This window comes from Sapajus apella, unplaced genomic scaffold, assembly GCF_009761245.1.
Source record: "Sapajus apella isolate SASKATOON/1434 unplaced genomic scaffold, GSC_monkey_1.0 scaffold59, whole genome shotgun sequence".
In the NCBI taxonomy this organism is placed as follows: domain Eukaryota; kingdom Metazoa; phylum Chordata; class Mammalia; order Primates; family Cebidae; genus Sapajus; species Sapajus apella.
Window position 1 is genome coordinate 3492450 of NW_022436999.1, and position 17402 is coordinate 3509851.

Consider the following 17402-nt stretch of genomic DNA (forward strand, 5'->3'; position numbering starts at 1 on the left):
CAATAAAGCCACACTGACTGTAGGGTTGGTTGTGCTGTAAACACAGCAACCCCAGCCTCACGGCAAGAAGCTGGCAAACCAAAATCATCATTCCTGGGCATTCCTGGCCAACTTGAACAGAAACAAGAGGGCTGCTTTTCCCAGTCCCCGCTCTGACTCATCCCTGAAAGGAAAGGGAGCATCTGCAGGAGAGGGGCAGCCAGGAGTCACCCAGAAGTCACCCAGAGGGAAACAGCAGAAGTGCCCCTGAACAACCTGAGGTAGCAGGGAATTAGGATAATATGACGGGCATTACCCAGTCCCTCCCACTGGGCCAAATGGGAATAAATGGAGGCGATGTTTCAAAGGCAGATAATGTTGCTTTCACTGACTGAAATAGGAGCTGCCTTTCAGTAGAGTACAGGCCAGTCTATAAATACCAGGGATTAAAAGGCTTCCTGTGGCGGCCCAACCGCCATCTACCTAAATACAGAGGCTATCTGGTCCTCCAGGCTCCTCTGATCCATCCCTCAGGGAAGAAGTGCCATCATTCAACATTATACCCCCTCCAAGGGACCTCCAACCTCTCTTCCACTTCAGCTTGTTTTTGCTAACCAACCTCTCTTTTCCAAACCCTCACCAGAACCATTCACTCCCAAGTGCCCCTCCACTGCAGCTCCCACCTGGCTGTACCCTCCTTTCTCCAGGCATTTGTTCTCTGTCTCCCTCACTACCTCATCCCCCACCCCAACTTTCTAATCCACATTAGATTCTAATCCACTTTATCTGCCATAAAATAACCACAGGCAGAACTGAGCTCAGTGGCTCAATCCCAGCACTTTGGGAGGCCAAGGCTGGCAGATCACTTGAGCCCAGGAGTTCAAGACCAGCCTAGGCAACATGGAAAAACCCCGTCTCTTCAAAAAATACTAAAATTAGCTGGGCGTGGTGGTGGGTGCCTGTAGTCCCAGCTACTGGGGTCAGGGGCTGAGGTGGGGAGGTGGAGGTTGCAGTGAGCCCAGGCAGCCCCATTACACTCCAGCCTGGGCGACAGAGTAATACTCTGTCTCCAAAAAAAAAAAAAAAAAACACCTGCCACAGGCTTTGGAATCACTCCAACCTTGGTTCTAGTTCCAACATAGTAAATTACAGTACTTAATGTTTCAGAGCTCAGTTTCCTGATTTATACAGTGAAGATCAGCCTACCAAGTTAAAGCACTGAGCACGCTGCCTGGCACAGAGCACACATTCAATACTTTCTGCCTTGTCCCGGCCCCAGGAGATTTTTCTTCTTTCTTTTCTGGGATACTCTGATACAAACACTCTTTCTAGGTATCATATCTGCTAAATACAGATCTCTTAACCCAAAGAAATGACTCAAATGTTGCACACTTTCATTACCAACCGTATCTCTGTAGCAAGCATACAGCACCATCAACATCCTTCAAATTCTACTAGAGAGAGGGCTGGTCACTTTGTACTTTGCCACCACAAAAGACCCATGTGGTGAGAAAAAATGATCAGAGGGGCTGGGAAGACAGAGTTAAAAGTCACTTTGGGACTGGGCACAGTGGCTCACGCCTGTAGTCCCAGCACTTTGAGAGGCCGAGGCGGGCAGATCACCTGAGGTCAGGAGTTCCAAACCAGCCTGGCTAACATGGTGAAACCCTATCTCTAATAAAAATACAAAAATAAGCCGGGCGTGGTGGCAGGCACCAGTAATCCCAGCTACATGGGAGCTGAGGCAGGAGAATCACTTGAATCCAGGAGGCAGAGGCTGCAATGAGCCAAGGTCGTCCCACTGACCTCCAGGCTGGGTGACAGAGTGAGACTCTCTATCTCAAAAAAAAAAAAAAAAAAAAAAGAGTCACTTTGGGCAAGAGTAAGGAATAAAGTCTCTGTAAGGTAAGAGCAGCACTCCCATGAGACTAAGGCCCCCTCAAAAAGAGTCCCATAATCCCACATTTACATGTAAAAAAAATTTAAAATTAATTCTGACAGCAAGAGCATTTGCCTTTTACTAGAAATACCACCTGGTTCATTTCTGATAAGGCCCAGGCACAACTTTACATAGACCAAGGACTGCCTACAGTATGTCCCTTAAAGGTGGCATCCCAATGACAGCTCCAAGGCAGTGTGCCATGCCTCTCTCCCTGATGTCCTAAAGCTGCTCCTGCAAATTCATGATTAGGCCTAAAATAAACCCAGAGCTTCGCTCTTTTCTAAGTACCTTCTCCAAAACTTTCAGTCATTACTCTCGAATCAGAATTAATTTAAGCAAGACTATCTTCAAAAACCAGATAAATACTAGAGCAACATAATAAAGGTCCTGAACAACCTGTGTTTTAGAGGGACTTTTTTTTATCATGGTGGTAGGAGGGTTTCTTCTCCAATTCTTATTTTGCAATTATTTAAGAGTAAGAGGGTCCCTTCCATGAGGTCTTTAACATCCTCTAGGATCCACCTGTTGCCAAGCCAACAGGAGTCAGAGCAGAGTCCTCTAAAGAAGTGCAATAGACCAGTCGCAGTGGCTCACACCTGTAAGCCCAGCACTTTGAGAGGCCAAAGCAGGAGGATCATCTCAGGCCAGGAGTTCAAGACCAACCTGAGTAACATAGCAAGACAAAAAAAAATTTTTTTTTTAATTAGCCAGGTGTGGTGGGGCATGTTTTTAATCCAAGCTGCTTAGGAGGCTGAGCTGGGAAGATCACTTGAGTCCAGGAATTCAAAGCTATAGTGAGCTATAACCAAGCCACTGCATGCCAGTCTGAGCAACAGAATGAGATCCTATCTCAAAACAAAAGGAAAAAAAAGTGTGGTGACTTAGTTGGTATTAAGCATGAAAAAACGGGCGCTTCAAAGGTAGGCCCGCTCATATTTTTCACATCATGATGGGGAATTATTAAATGTAAACCCAATACCCACAGCAAGGAGATATTCAAAGAATATCTATGTTGAAAAATGAAAAGTGAACTACAGGGTTTGCCAAGCACCATTAAATGCAGATTTGGAAAAGGAAGTATTTGAAACACATGCAAAGACAAAAACTATCAAGTGCTGCAAGACTCTGTACAAATATGCACGTGCCATCTTCCAGTTCACTGTGCAAACTGAGATTGGTAAAATTTAACACTGCATTGCCTGTATTTTTAACTAATTGGTAAGTATTTCATGACCACTGTGCAGCAGGAAGAGAGCAGGGCAAATGTGGGAAGGTCTGAGAAGCAGAGAACAGAAAGGGCAAGGATAAGAAGTGTACTGTAAAAACCCAAGGTGGGAAGGTGGTAAGCTGGGGGCTTAATCAGCTCTGGCCCCAGGGCTGAGTTTAAGGAGGAGAATCTTGCACTCTCTGGAAACCATACTGAGCAGAAATCACTCTGGGCTTTTTTTCCCCTCTCAAAATGCAAATATATAGAAAAGGAGCCCACAGAGAAGCTCAAAACCTATTTCCCACCAAGACTGGCTTCAACTCAACCATTCTGTCCCATAAACAGGCAGATTGTTCTGGGAGCAGATAGAACACCATGGGAAGCACTAAAGTGGTATAGGGAGAGGCCTTCCCTAGAGAAGCAAAGCCGTCCTCATGCAGGTCGTCCAGGAATAAAGTGGAAAAGGATGAGCAGAATCAAGTGGTGTGGCTGTCAGTGTGGACTCCAGCAGCAGGGACAATTTCACAGGGAAGGCCACGCCTGATTTTCTAGATGTGACAGAGTTCAGAGAACTGAGCCCATGAGGGGAGTGGGAGGGAGTGTGCCACCTACAAGCCCAGTAGGACTTGGGAAAAAAGGAGAAAGAAAACAAGCCCTTCCCTTTGGTCATTCTGGATGTGGTCCTAAGCTGGCTTCTCTCACTCAGACCCACCAAACACACTGACCCTTGCTAACCCTCTCTGTCCAGGCTGGCCATGTTCTGCTGTTTCACATCCGCAGTCCTGGCCAGTGCTTCCTGTCTGCACATCCGCAAGGCCTCCGTGGTTTGCTGCCACCCACTCTGATAGAGCAGCACTGAAATATGAAGGAGGCTATGTAGGCGTCAGCCATGTTTCTGCTGCTAACTCAACACCTAGCCTTAGGAAAAGTCACCTACTACTCTGTGCCTCATTTTCTGTAACTTTAAGGTAGGTAAAACTGCCTCCTCTCTTCAAGCATAGTTGTGAAGATAAAAGCTGATAACAGCTAATATTTACTGGGTACTTACTATGTGCCAGATATTGGGTTCACCGCTTAATCGTCTAGTCTCATTTAATCCTCAAAACCCCCCACGGAATAGACACTACTCTTAACTCCCAATTTCAGTTAAAAAACCTAAAGCTTAACAAAGTTAAGAGACTTACCCAAAGCCACACAGAACATCTAACACTACAAAAGGGTGAGCCACTAATTAATACTTCCCCAATTCTTTTTTTTTTTTTTTTTGAGACGGAGTTTTGCTCTTGTTGCTCTTGTTGCAATGGCACGATCTCAGCTCACTGCAACCTCTGCCTCCTGGGTTCAAGCAACTCTCTTGCCTCAGCCTCCCTGAGTAGCTGGGATTACAAGCATACACCACCATGCCTGGCTAATTTTACATTTTTAGTAGCAGTGGGATTTCTTCATGTTGGTCAGGCTGGTCTCAAACTCCCGACCTCAGGTGATCTGCCTGCCTCGGCCTCCCAAAGTGCTGGGATTACAGGTGTGAGCCACTTGAGTATTGTTTAGTTGTCAGGCACTTACCCACCCTTTTAAATATCCTATTTCATTTGATTTTCATAAAAATTCTACAAGGGAGTATCTTTAAATGTAATTTTTAAATTATTCAAGTTATACTTGTCAATAGTAAAAAATTCAAATGAAACAAAAAGCAAGTTTAAGAAGTTTAATCCTTTACCATTCACATCCAGAACTCCCCACACCAGGCAATTATTAATATTTTGGTAGCCATCCTTCTATAGATAGGTAGTGTTAATTATCATTTCTATCCTACAAATGATAAAAGTATCGAAGAGGTTAAATTTGCTCAAGGTCATATAGCTGATACGTAGCAGAACTGAGACTGAAACAGGGTCACTCTGATTCCATGGATACTTTCTGAAAAATGTGTCATTAGGCAATGCTGTTGTTGTGTGGACATTACAGAGTGCACTTACATAAACCTAGATGGCATAACCTACTATACACCTCTGCTACATGGTGTAGCCTAGGCTACAAACCTGTACAGCAGATATGTTACTGAATAGTGTAGGCAATTCTAACATGAGTAATTAAATATGTTTAGATACACGAATAAACAGAGAAAAAATACAATAAACTATGGTATAAAAGAGAAAAAATGGTACATCTGTATAGGGCACTTTCCATGAATGGAGCTTGCAGAATGGCAAATTGCTCTGGGTAAGTGAGTGAATGTGAAGCCCAAGGACATTACTGTACATTACTGTAGACTTTATAAATACTGTACACTTAAGCTACACTACATTTAAAACATTTTTTTCTTCAATAAATTAGCCTTAGCTTACTGTGACTTTTTTACTTTATAAACTTTTTAATTATTTTAAACTTTCAGACTCATTTGTAATAACCCTTAGATTAAGACATACAGAAGTACCAAAATATTTTCTTTCTTTATATCCTTATCTATAAGCTATTTTCTATTTTTAAAAAATCTTTTGTTTAAAAAAAACAAACAAACGAAACAAAACTAATACAAACACACACAATATTCTAGGCCTACAAAGGGTTAGGATCATCTATAACATTGTCTTCCATTTCCACATCTTATCCCACCAGCAGGTCTTCAAGGGCAGTAACAGAACTGTTATCTTCTATGACAATGCCTCCTGGAATACCTGATGAAGAATCTGCCTGAGGCTATTTCACAGTTAACTGGTTTTTGGGGGGTTTTTCTCTAAGCAGAAGGAGTACAGTCTATGTTGACGACAAAAAGTATATTATAGTAAATACAAAAACTAGAAACATAGTTATTATCATCAAGTATTATGTACTGTACATATTTGTAAGTGCTAGACTCTAATACAACTGGCCATGCTGTAGATTTGTTTACACCAGTATCACTGCAAACAGGTGAGTAATGCATTGTGCTATGCCTTACCATGACTACAATGTCACTAGGTAATATAAATTTTTCAGTTCCATTATAATCTTATGGAACCACCATCACATATGCAGCATAATGTCATTAGTGCATGACTATATGCACATGTTCATATTTTTGTTCCATGAGTACACAAAAACATGCTGACCTTAGGGTACCTGGGCCGAGATGGGGATGGAAGATCCAAAAAAGGGGCTATTGCTATCATATTGCTGTTTGCTGTTCCTTGGCAAGTTAATCAAGTCTACAATCCTAGGAGGTTTCCCATCTCTCAACATGTGCTACCATACCAGTGTCTCATTTAGCATTTGAGCCCCTGCTGACTTAACATCACTACTAGATACAAGTACAGTTGCTGCCAAGTGCATACTGGTTGCCAAAAGTCTTATCTTTCCCATTCGTAAAATGGGACTACAATCTTCCTGACAGTATGAGGTATCTTACATGAAAGCAGTTTGGCCAGGTGCTATGGCTCACGCCTGTAATCCAAACACTTTGGGAGACCAAGGCAGGTGGATCACTTGTGGTCAGGAGTTCAAGACCACCCTGGCCAACATGGTAAAACCTCATCTCTACTAAAAATACAAAAATTAGCTGAGCATGGTGGCAGGCACCTGCAATCCCAGCTACTGAGGAGGCTAAGGCAGGGGAACTGCTTGAACCTGGGAGGCAGAGGTTGCAGTGAGCTGAGATCACACCACTGCACTCCAGCCTGCGCAACAGAGTGAGACTCCATCTCAAAAAAAGAAAAGAAAGCAGTTTGTAAAATGAAGAAATCTTTACTGCTATCAATATGGATGTCCAGTCTGCATAGAAAATGCAGGGAAACATAACCCATCCTCAAGGAGGTTGAAATTTATGAGAAGAGACTAACCAAAACACTGGGCCAGGCATGGTAGTTCATGCCTATAATCCCAGCACTTTGGGAGGCTGACATAGGCGGATCGCTTGAGTCCAGGAGTTCAAGACCAGCCTGGGAAACATGGTAAAACCCCATCTCTACCTCTTTAAAAAATTAGCCGGGCCTGGTGACGCATGCCTGTAGTCCCAGCTATTCAGGAGATTGAGGTAGGAGGATTGCTTACGCCCAGGAGGTCAAGGCTGCACTGAGCTGCAATGGTGCCACTACACTCCAGCCTGGGTGACAGAGCAAGACCCTGTTTCAAAACAAAAACAAGCCAAAAAAACACTGGAGAACCATATAAAAAAGTATAATTAAGTGTTAAACTTAGTGCGGCAAAGAATTCCTGTGGGGAGATAATTAGCATATAGGAAAGAGCATCTGATAAATACTTCATCAATTAACGAGTTCAGATGTGGTGCTTGTAAAACCACCCCACCTGTTGCCTTAACATTAGCCTCCTAATACCTTCACTATTCACAGAAAGTTATATCAACACCAAAAGCCCTGAAATCTGTTCGTTCTACCATTGCTCACGTATAACCCAAGAAAAAAGCATGTCAGCATTGGTACAGAGCACCCTTCTTTCAATGATGTGCTTTTAAAAAAGCATGGACAGATCGTCAAGGGAGATGACCGACACAATTATATAATTCCAGAAGTAGAACTGTCCCCCAAAAGAGTTCAATTGCAGAGAACAAAGAAAAAAGTGTTAACTACTTCCTTGCTTGCAGCCCGACACAATGGATACTAAACTGCAGAGGCAAAGGTGTAAGTTGGCTTTCAGGAATGAATGATGCCTCTCCAAGGCTTTTAAAAGAACAGAATTCTAGAAGCAAAGACCTGCTACCTAAAAATTAGCAGGGATGACTTTCTGGTCTTCACCCCTGTAATAAGGGAGTCCTGTAGTTTGTTTTTGACTGGCTTTGCTAAAACATTCTGGACAACCTCCAATAATACCTCTCTTTCCTTCACCTTCCACTGCCATGGTTCCTAAGCTGTCTTGTTTTCCTGCCACCAGACAGGGTGAACCTGGCGAATGTTAACAGCTTTTTAACACCCTGTTTATATTTGTTTTTCACTCAAACCAGACCTCCCTCCAAATGTCTCCATTTTTAGAATTTCATCAATAATACCACTCTTTCATTCTTTGTCATCAAGGCTCATGGCCTCAAAGTCACCTTGCCCTCCTGTACTTGTTATTTTAATCCCCTACACCAGGTCAATCATTTATTAATCATCCAATTAATCCAGGAGGGGGTACAAGGAAGTGGATGAGACAGTCACTGACCTCAGGGAACTTCCAATGTCAGCCTGAAACCAGGGCCTACATAGAGATGGCTACCCAAAGAGGTAAAATGTAAGGGGAGGGCTTATGTTTACTGGGAACTAGATACTTTACTGCCCCCAGCAGGTTGTAAAGCCACAGATAAATCAGGAAAAGAGATATCTCACAAATCAACATTTCTATCTAAAATTGAGGCTTGAGAGAGATGGAAGAAGAAAAAAGATTACCTAAGGAATTCATTCTACTGATCGATCCTCTCTATTCCCCTTCTCCCAGTCCTTTTCTCTTTAATTAAAAATAGGATATGCCAGGGTCTAAAAGCATTAAAAACTGGTTAATTAAATAAAGCCAGAAACAGGAATCCTCAAAGGAGACCAAGCCCCTAGACCTAGCTCACTGCAGAGAAAGACAATTCATTTCTTTAATAGGAAGCCTAGGGGGAAGTCTCTAATGATACTTTTCAAGTTCTTCCTTCCAGAGTGACTGTGGTTTGGAGCACAGAAATAACTGACAAAGCCTGAACCATCAAGCTGAAAGTCTGCTGTACACAAACAATTCCTCCAACACTACTCTCAAAAACCTCATGAGTATTCCCCGTCTGCTAACTCCATGCCAACAAGTACTATGTCCATTTTGTTCTTTGTTCACAACTGTATACCTAGTGCCTAGAACAGGCATTCACTAATTATTTGCCAGACAACTAGACTTACTTCCCTTTGGTTTCTGCAGCAACCACCTACCAGCCTCCCACCAGCCTGACATCATAGCCTAACCAGGTTATCAGCTCACAAATTATTATGACTTGAGGGTACATGTAAAGGAAAGATGGATCAATGCATTTTTATGAAACTCAAGAGCCTATTTTTCTTACTATTCTGCTGGGCAATAAGCAAAATCCCCACAGGACAGAAACAAGGAGGTAGACAGTCTTCCCAAGGCAGAGTTTCCACCTGGAGGCAGATAGAGGATTGATAAAGGGGTGGACCAGATAACATACCATTGGTTAATTGTCTAGCAATGCCTCAAGAATGACAACTGCAACAGCAGCACTCACTGAACACAAGACTCTGTTCACTGGCTTTCTGGGATGGGGAAAGCCAGGATACATGACCTGCTTCCTTCCTGCCTGGTTAGAGACATACAGTTAGAGATGTGCATTCACGCTGCATTTAGTTGGGTAGCTGATTTCATATACAATAAGCCCAAGGAAGTCAGCATGACAGCTCTGAAGGGTTTTGTCGCTTAATGGGGTGTGGAGGCCGGATCAATTCTCCCAGATGGAGAACACATCCCATTGGCCTGGAGTCAGGTGGGTTTTTTTTTTTTTTTCTTTTTTTGAGACAAGATCTTAACTGTGTCACCCAGGCTGGAGTGCAGTGGCGCCATCATGGCTCATTGCAGCCTTGACTTCCCAGGCTCAAGCAATCCTCCCCTCTTCAGTTATCCAAGTAGCTGGGACTACAGGTATGTGCCACCATGTCCAGCTAATTTTTAATTTTTTTTTTTCCTGCAGAGACGGGGGCTCTCACTACATTGCCCAGGCTGGTCTTTAACTGGTCTTGAGCAATTGTCCCACCTCAGCCTCCCAAAGTGCTGGGATTACAGGCCTGAGCCACCATACTGGGCTAGGGGGCATTTCTGAATGGCAAAGATACACAGCACAGAGATTTAAAAGTTAAGCAGGCCGAGCCTAAACACAACACCCATTTTTTAGTGAAAGCAAGTTTATTAAGAACGTAAAGGAATAAAAAGAATGATTACTCCATAGGCAGATCGGCCCTGAGGACTCTGCATCCATTTTCTTTCAGAAGAACTGGACTTAAAGACTCATTTCCTTTGTAATTTCACTATTAGACTCAAAACCACAATCACAGAAGTAACTTGAATTTGTTCCCAACATGAACGACGATACCCTGCTGGACTCCCAATCCCCATTCCTGGACCAGGCCCAGAGGATGGGGAAAAACAATGAAGTGATCACACTGGGACAGAAAAGCAGTAGACTAGGAATCAGGAGCACTGGCTTCTCCACTAGCCCTTTCACCTCTCAGGCAAGTCAGCTCTGAGCATCCATTTCCCATTTGCATTTCTATAAAATGAGGAGGTAGAATAAGAACAACCCCGAAGTCCCATTTTTCCAACTCTAACATTTCATGAGCCTAGAGTCTCTCTTCATATACTTTGTTGTGCAAGGAGTTTTGGTAGCATCTAAATATCAACAGTGAAGAATTTGGATCTTCAAATAACAGTCTTGTCTCACTTCACTCAACCTGTAGAAACTCCTAGAATTTGGGAGTCGAATTTGCATTAACAGGTAGGGCCTGTTCCAATTCACAAAATCTTCGGCAATGAGTTTTGGCATGGAAGTTATGGTTGCATTCACACACATTTATACCCACACACAGGAGGGATCTTTCTAGAAGAACTGATCCTTGGCCTTGGTTAAACATATAGGAACCGAGAGAAGATTATTCAAGTTCCTAGTTTTTGTCTGTCTTGCTGGACAAAGGGCATGTGCCCTATTCCTCCTGTTTGTTTCTCTGTGGTGTAACCATCTTGACCCTCTGTTAAACCATTAGGAAGCCTGCATATGCACACTTTCAAGAGCTTTTAGTAGGGATCTAGGAACAAGGAAAGCAAGACTAGCTGTTGGTCACAAGTGCTAGTACAGGCCAAGTATCCCTTATCAGAAATGCTTGGGACCAGAAATATTTTGGATTTTGGAATATTTGCATATACATAATCAGGTATCTCAGGGATGGGACCCCAGTCCAAACACAAAATCCATTTATGTTTTATATATACCTAATATACATAGCCTGAAGGTAGTTTTGACTGTGACCCAAAACATGAGGTCAGGTATAGAATTTTCCATCATGTGAGTGCTCAAAAAGTTTAAGACTTTGCAGCATTTCAGATTTCAGATTAGGGAAACTCAACCTGTGGTTCCAATCAGAACAAGGGCAAAAGAAGACATTCTGTTGCAGTATTTCATTAATATGGTTGGCATGATGTAAAACCATCCAGGGACACATCCTGTAGAGGAAATGACACTCCAAGCCACACCATCTGCTCCTTTTTCTGTCTGGCATGATCTGTTTTTAACCGCGGGTTACACCTGAGGTCCACCTGGAAAAGCCCTGTGGGAGCTGCTCTAAAGAGCACTCTTTCTCAGATCTACACTTTCAGGGCACTCACAGCCCCTCTCCCTTCTCCCTAACTTGCTGGCTGGCTCTCTATTCAATAAGCATTCCACTCCCCAACCTAGCAGAAGCCTCTGAGCACGTGCACAGAACCCTGGCATGGAATTTTTCATAAGAAAAGGAAAAGCTTCTGAGAACTATAAATCACATTTGATAAGGAAGGCCCTGGGGGTTCACGGTAAATTTCTCTCTATAAAACACAAAGATGAGATTTAGAGCTGAGGCTTCACATTGAAAATCCTTTTTTTTTTTTTTTTTTACATAGCAGTACATGTGCACTGAATTTAGGCACTATTGTATCTGTCAACTCTCACCAATGGTTAAAGTTCTACACCAAATATTTGGAAACAATGCTACTGGAGAGTTCAAGCTTACAAACAGGATCTTCTCTTTCTGTTTTTGGGTTTTGGATTTTTTTGGTGGCATCTTTTCTTGATTCAGGGCAATATCCACAATACCATAGTAGGACCAAGAGTTTACTATAATAACACTGTTCTTCCTCAAACAAACTGCATAACCAAGTAGAATGTTAACCTCAAAGTGGAGATACGGATGGATGCAGCTTTAAAGATGCCTCCCTGAGAAATGAAAACATACACCTCCACAGAAAAACTTATACACAGATGTTCTTAGCAATATTATTTATAACCAAAAAACAGAAACAACCCCACTGTCCATTGGCTGATGAATGGATAAACAAAATGTGGGATATCAATACAACAGAATAGTATTTAGCAATAAAATGGAATGAAGTACTGGTACATGCTAAAACATGAATAAGCCTCAAAAACATTATGCTAAGTGAAAGAAGTCAGTTATTAAAGACCACATATTATATGATTCCATCTATATGAAATGTCCAAATAGGCAAACCTATATAGAAAGAAGGTAGATTAGTGGTTGCCTAGGGCTAGATGGGATTGTTGAGAAATAGGGAGTGACTTTTGGGGGTGATGAAAATATTCCAAAATTAGATTATGGTGATATCTGTACAATTCTTCAAAATATACTAAAAACCACTGAACTGTACTTTAAATGAGTGAATTTTATGACATGTAAAAAAAAAGCTAAATGAAAAAAATACAAAGTTGAATGTACAGGTACTAGCAACTGAAGATGGAGAAAACAAAATGCACATTATGTTTATGTTATGGTGATATAGAATCATGGTGATTTTTTTCCCTTCCACTTTCTAAGCTATCTGTAATCTTGTGCCTCCCCACCAAAAAATACCTCAGTCTCCCTTCAGTTTGCACAGACCACTATAATTTAAAATGCAAATTAAGCAAAATCACTGTTTCCTTTTTCAAGTTACCTTTTACAAGCCTCTGTCCACTTTGTTGAGCTCAACTGAGAACAATCTAAAGAAGGAAGAATCAGATAAACAGGTTCTTATGCCATTCCCAGAAGCCAGTTTCATTTTACTGTCTTTGTCAGAAGCTGAAGCCTAGACTAGGCAAAGAAAATTTCAGCAAGGACAGTTTACATAAAGGGCAATTCCACGCTCTAATCTTAAATGTCTGTGAGTGAAGGCAAGTCACTGCTGGCAGTAGGTTAGACTTGGAAAGATTAGACATTCCCTCTCCTCTGGAAAGGGTGGCAAGAAAGGGGAGGCTGGGAAAGATCCCTATGTGTGTCTCTTTTCTGAGGTTTTGTATCCAATCTCCAACTGCAGAATCCTGAATCATTTTTCACCATAGAAAATCCTCCTCTGAGTAATAAAGAATTGTCAGTCACCACCTCTGCCGTCTGCAAACCCACTTTGAATCTATTATTGTCATCAGGAATCCCAAGCTAACTTTCCTCAAATCAAGCAAGGAGGCGTTGCCAGAAAATAAAATAAAATAAAACACTTGTGTATGTGTGTGGGAGGGGGGAGTACATTTAAGGGCACACTGCTGTCAGGTAATTTTAAGGATCTACTAACACTGGCAACAGTAACAGGGAACTACATCTGTTTCTGTTTGAGAAAAATGCTTCAGTAATATCCTGTTTCAGGAGTACTGCGTGAATTCTTGGCACACAGCCTTCCGATGTTTCAAGCATGGCTATTTTCCTTTTTTGAGATATAAGAGCCAGGGAGGAAGGGTACATCACAGGCTGACACCACAGTCTGTAAAACTAGTTTCAGTTCTCAGTGCTGCACTTCCTGCTGTCGCTGTATCCAGTACCTTTACAGACTCTTAACTGTCCTCAAACCTTGACAGTAGCACAGCTAACCTTTCACTGCTGAAGTGACCCAGCTCAGTGCCACTGCAAGGTCCACCAGCAGAGTGACTTCCACACTCAAGAAAGAACCAGAGGATGAGAGTGCAAATGGAGGAACCCTGCTGATTTCCAGGCCAAAAAAACTAAAAAGAGGAAAAAAAAGGACACCACTGCAGATACGTGAGCACAGGAAGAACACAGGTGGCTAACAGGCTCTGCCACAAAAACCTAAGAGGTTTTTGTTAAGAGGTACCTCTTTTCCCAGAACTTGTACTTTTTCAAATGAAAGGTTCTTAGAAACACGAACTTACGCTCATCCAAGGGATACACAATGGCTGTTGCCTTGAATCCAAGCCAGGGATGGAGTGAACAGATCTTGATGTTCAAGGACAGTCCACCCGAAGGTTCCTGAGTACTATGGAACTCCTGAGAAACCTGGAGAAAGAGTCTCTATTTCCCCCAGTTTTGCATTTGTCCCAAAGTTTACCCTTAACCAAATGTCCTAATCCTCAACATTTAAGTCTGCAACAAAGCTCTCAAAGTTAAACAAAAAATAAAGAAAGAAAAGAAAAAAGACAAGACATGGGGCTCCTTCTATTGGCTCCTTCAGATCTTCCTCCTACTGCTTGAGGGAACGCCCTCCAACAAGACTTCCATAGTGTCCAGGCAGAAAGAAGAGGGAAAATAGATCCTACTTGTCAGCTTCACCCAGGGATAACATGTCAGTTCTGGAGCTTAATAACTTGCTTCATGTATGACAATTACACAACCTGGGCCCAGTGGATCTGCCGACTTTCAGGCCTGCAAGTGTGAACTGTCCCTTGGCAAATGGGGAACTAGAGGGGAAAGACAATCATGTGTGCCCTCTGGCTTTCCCTCTCTGCTGTCAAGTGGTTCTGCTTCATTCTCCACAGTTCACTTGTTTGGTACTGAAATGAGGAAGAGAAGGTACCTCAATATATTTTTTTTAAGATGCTGTATTTCTCAAAAGCCCACAAATGACACCAGTAGTAACCTGGTTGTCAGAAGAACTAAGGATATGAAAAAAGGGCACAAGAAAATATTTGAAGCAAAAGCCAAGTCTTTATGTCGAAAATGGACAAGTGTGGAGGGAGTGAAACAATGTTTAGTAGCAATAAATTTGAAAGAAGTTCTAACTTTTAAGGAGCCAGGTGAATTATTACGTTTTGGAAGGGAGGGAGGGAGGGAGGGAGGGCGTGCGTGCGTGCGTGCGTGCGTGCGTGCGTGTGTGTAAGGCTGCTGCAGGAATTGCTACTGAGAGATGCACCATTACATAAGAACACGAGTTCAGGCTGGGTGCAGTGACTCACGCCTGTAATCTCAGCACTTTGGGAGGCCAAGGTGGGCAGATCACAAGGTCAGTTGTTCGAGACCAGCCTGGCTAACAAGGTGAAACCTCATCTCTACTAAAAATACAAAAATTAGCCAGGGATGGCGGCACGCACCTGCAGTCCCAGCTACTCAGGAGGCTGAGGCAGGAGTATCTCTTGAACCCAAGAGGTGGAGTTTGCAATGAGCCAAGACTGTGCCACTATACTCCAGCCTGGGTAACAGAGCAAGACACCATCTCAAACAAAACAAAACAAAACAAACACAAGTTCAATCACCACACCTCAGAAACTGGCCGGAAAACAAAGTGCTGAGGTCTCTTTATCTGCCAGCCTGCATCAGTAACACCTTATTCTACCTTTCTTCCCCTTCTATCTAACCAAATTCTGGGCTTTCAGGAGGCAGGCCTCAGTGAAAGAAGTTAAACTTGGCCATTTGACAGTGGGTTTGCTCTCAGGGTTTACAAACGGAGCACTCTGGCATTGTCCCCATCTAGGTGTAAGTGAGAATTTGTTTCATATGCCATTTCTACGACAGTATTCAAAAAATTACTTATTTTCTTAATTACTCAAAAAATCAGGACTCATACCAATATTGTCCTCTGTTTAACTCACTGGGCAGAAGTTCCTTCAGCAGTAAATGGCAACCAACGAAAGTCTAACATAAACCAAGACAAATTGACTTAAAGATTGTGAGTCCATGAGAGCTAGATTCTGACTTATTCAATGCAGAATCGGTAATACCTAGCAGAGTGCCTGGCATACATTCTGTATCACATAAATACTTGGGAGTACCAAATGAAAAAATGAACAAATGAATCTTATGCAAACGTACCATCAGTAGGTACCCTGGACAAAGAGTTTAGAATGCTCATGATCTGAGAAACAGCCCGAAGCAGCAGTGCTTTGAGAAGGTTTTAGAAAGACCCCAATTTCACTTTTACCAAAAGGTAAACAAACCAGAGACTAGTAGTTCAGAGTGTGGGCTCCACCATGAGCTACCTATGTGACATGGGCAAGTTATTTAACTTGTCTGGTTTGAGTCTCAACTAGAAGACTGGGGATAATAATATCTACGTCTAAAGTCTGTTGTTTATTAAATAAGTTCAAGAAAGTAAAGCCCTTAGCACAAAGCTTGGTACTCAGTAAGTCCTCAAGAACCTTTCCATATTATTGCTGCTTAATTAAATACCTTCTTTCCTGAGGTGCAGACATACCTCCCCAACTCTAGGAAAATTTTAATTTCTGGTTGAATATGCTTCTAGCCAAAAGTACAAAGCCCGGAGAACTCAGAAGTCAATGCCAAGCACATGTCTCTACTAGCCTCCACTTAATGGTGACAATTTGGGTGTGGAATTCCCAAAACTGAAAAAGTGTGTGTGCATAACTCCTTTGTATTTTTTACACCAGAGGAACGAAAACAGCAAGAAATGAAGTAACTACTGCGAAGGCTGGAAAGACACACTTCCCATCTCTGTAGATCAAAAAAGGGAGTAAATCCCTAGGCCTAATTGAAGCGGGTAATCTTACTGCACCTCTGAAAGAGCACACAGGAGCCCAGTTAGCAACAGCAACAAAACCCAGCATGTCGCCTGCCACCGAGAGAAAATTCTGTGGGAACAACAGCTTTAGGCCTCTGCCCAGACGCCAGCTTCCCTTTAACCAGCCCAAGACTTTTTGACGTCTCTCTGCTTCTGGGTCTTGTGGTCCCCATAACCACCTCCCCCTCTTGCTCCTAAATTCTTCCAGGGTAACTTTTCTCCACTTCAGCAGCTCCTCAGCCACGACTCCCATGCGGGAGAGTCAGATCCACGCTCACAGCTGGGGTCTCTTAACCAGGAGTGGAAAAGGAAAGTCTGTATGTACGTGCCTACTTTTTGAAAGAAAAGAGCTGGTTTCGGGGAGTTTAGCCTGGTAAAGAAGAGAAGTTTTTGAGATTAAAGAGCAGCCAAGGCGCCAGGACTCCCGAATGCTGCGGTGCGCACAGGCGAGCTCTGAGATTTCCTCAGGAAATCCACCCTCTCTAAGCCAGCCCTGCCCCAGCGCAAGCCCCGCAGCTGAGGGCAGTAATGACAGTGGCACAGAGGGCCTCTGCCTACCTCCTCTGCACCTACCGGCACGGCGTGCGGCTCTTCTGGCGCTGCCCGGGCAGTGACGCGGGACGGTGCGCCCCGGACCGCGAGTCACCAAGTTCCCGGCCGCAAACCAGCTGCCGGTCTCCCCAGCCGCGCAGCCCCCACCGCCGGCCCGCCGGCCGCTCCACGCCAGCGCCGGGCTCCCAGCGGCTCGGTTAGCGGCCGGGTTGACAGCGGGCCGGCGCGGAGAAGCACGGGGAGCCGCCGGCGCCGGTTCGGGCTCCGGCCAGCGTTCCTGCCCGGCGGTGT

At 43.4% G+C, this 17402-nt stretch overlaps 1 protein-coding gene across 5 annotated transcripts in view; it reads right to left on the minus strand.

Moving 5' to 3' along the window:
• The window catches only part of SUSD6 (sushi domain containing 6), a 102746-nt gene that overhangs the window by 85006 nt on the left and 338 nt on the right, over positions 1-17402 (minus strand). The window contains exon 1 of one of the 5 annotated variants that reach the window (XM_032245790.1): positions 17133-17221. The exons of 2 other annotated variants lie outside the window; for them this stretch is intronic. The gene's annotated coding sequence lies outside the window, so the exon portion shown is untranslated. Of the gene's footprint in view, positions 1-17117; positions 17222-17402 lie in introns of those variants that run through there. 2 more of the 5 variants (XM_032245794.1, XM_032245792.1) reach the window with 2 other exon arrangements.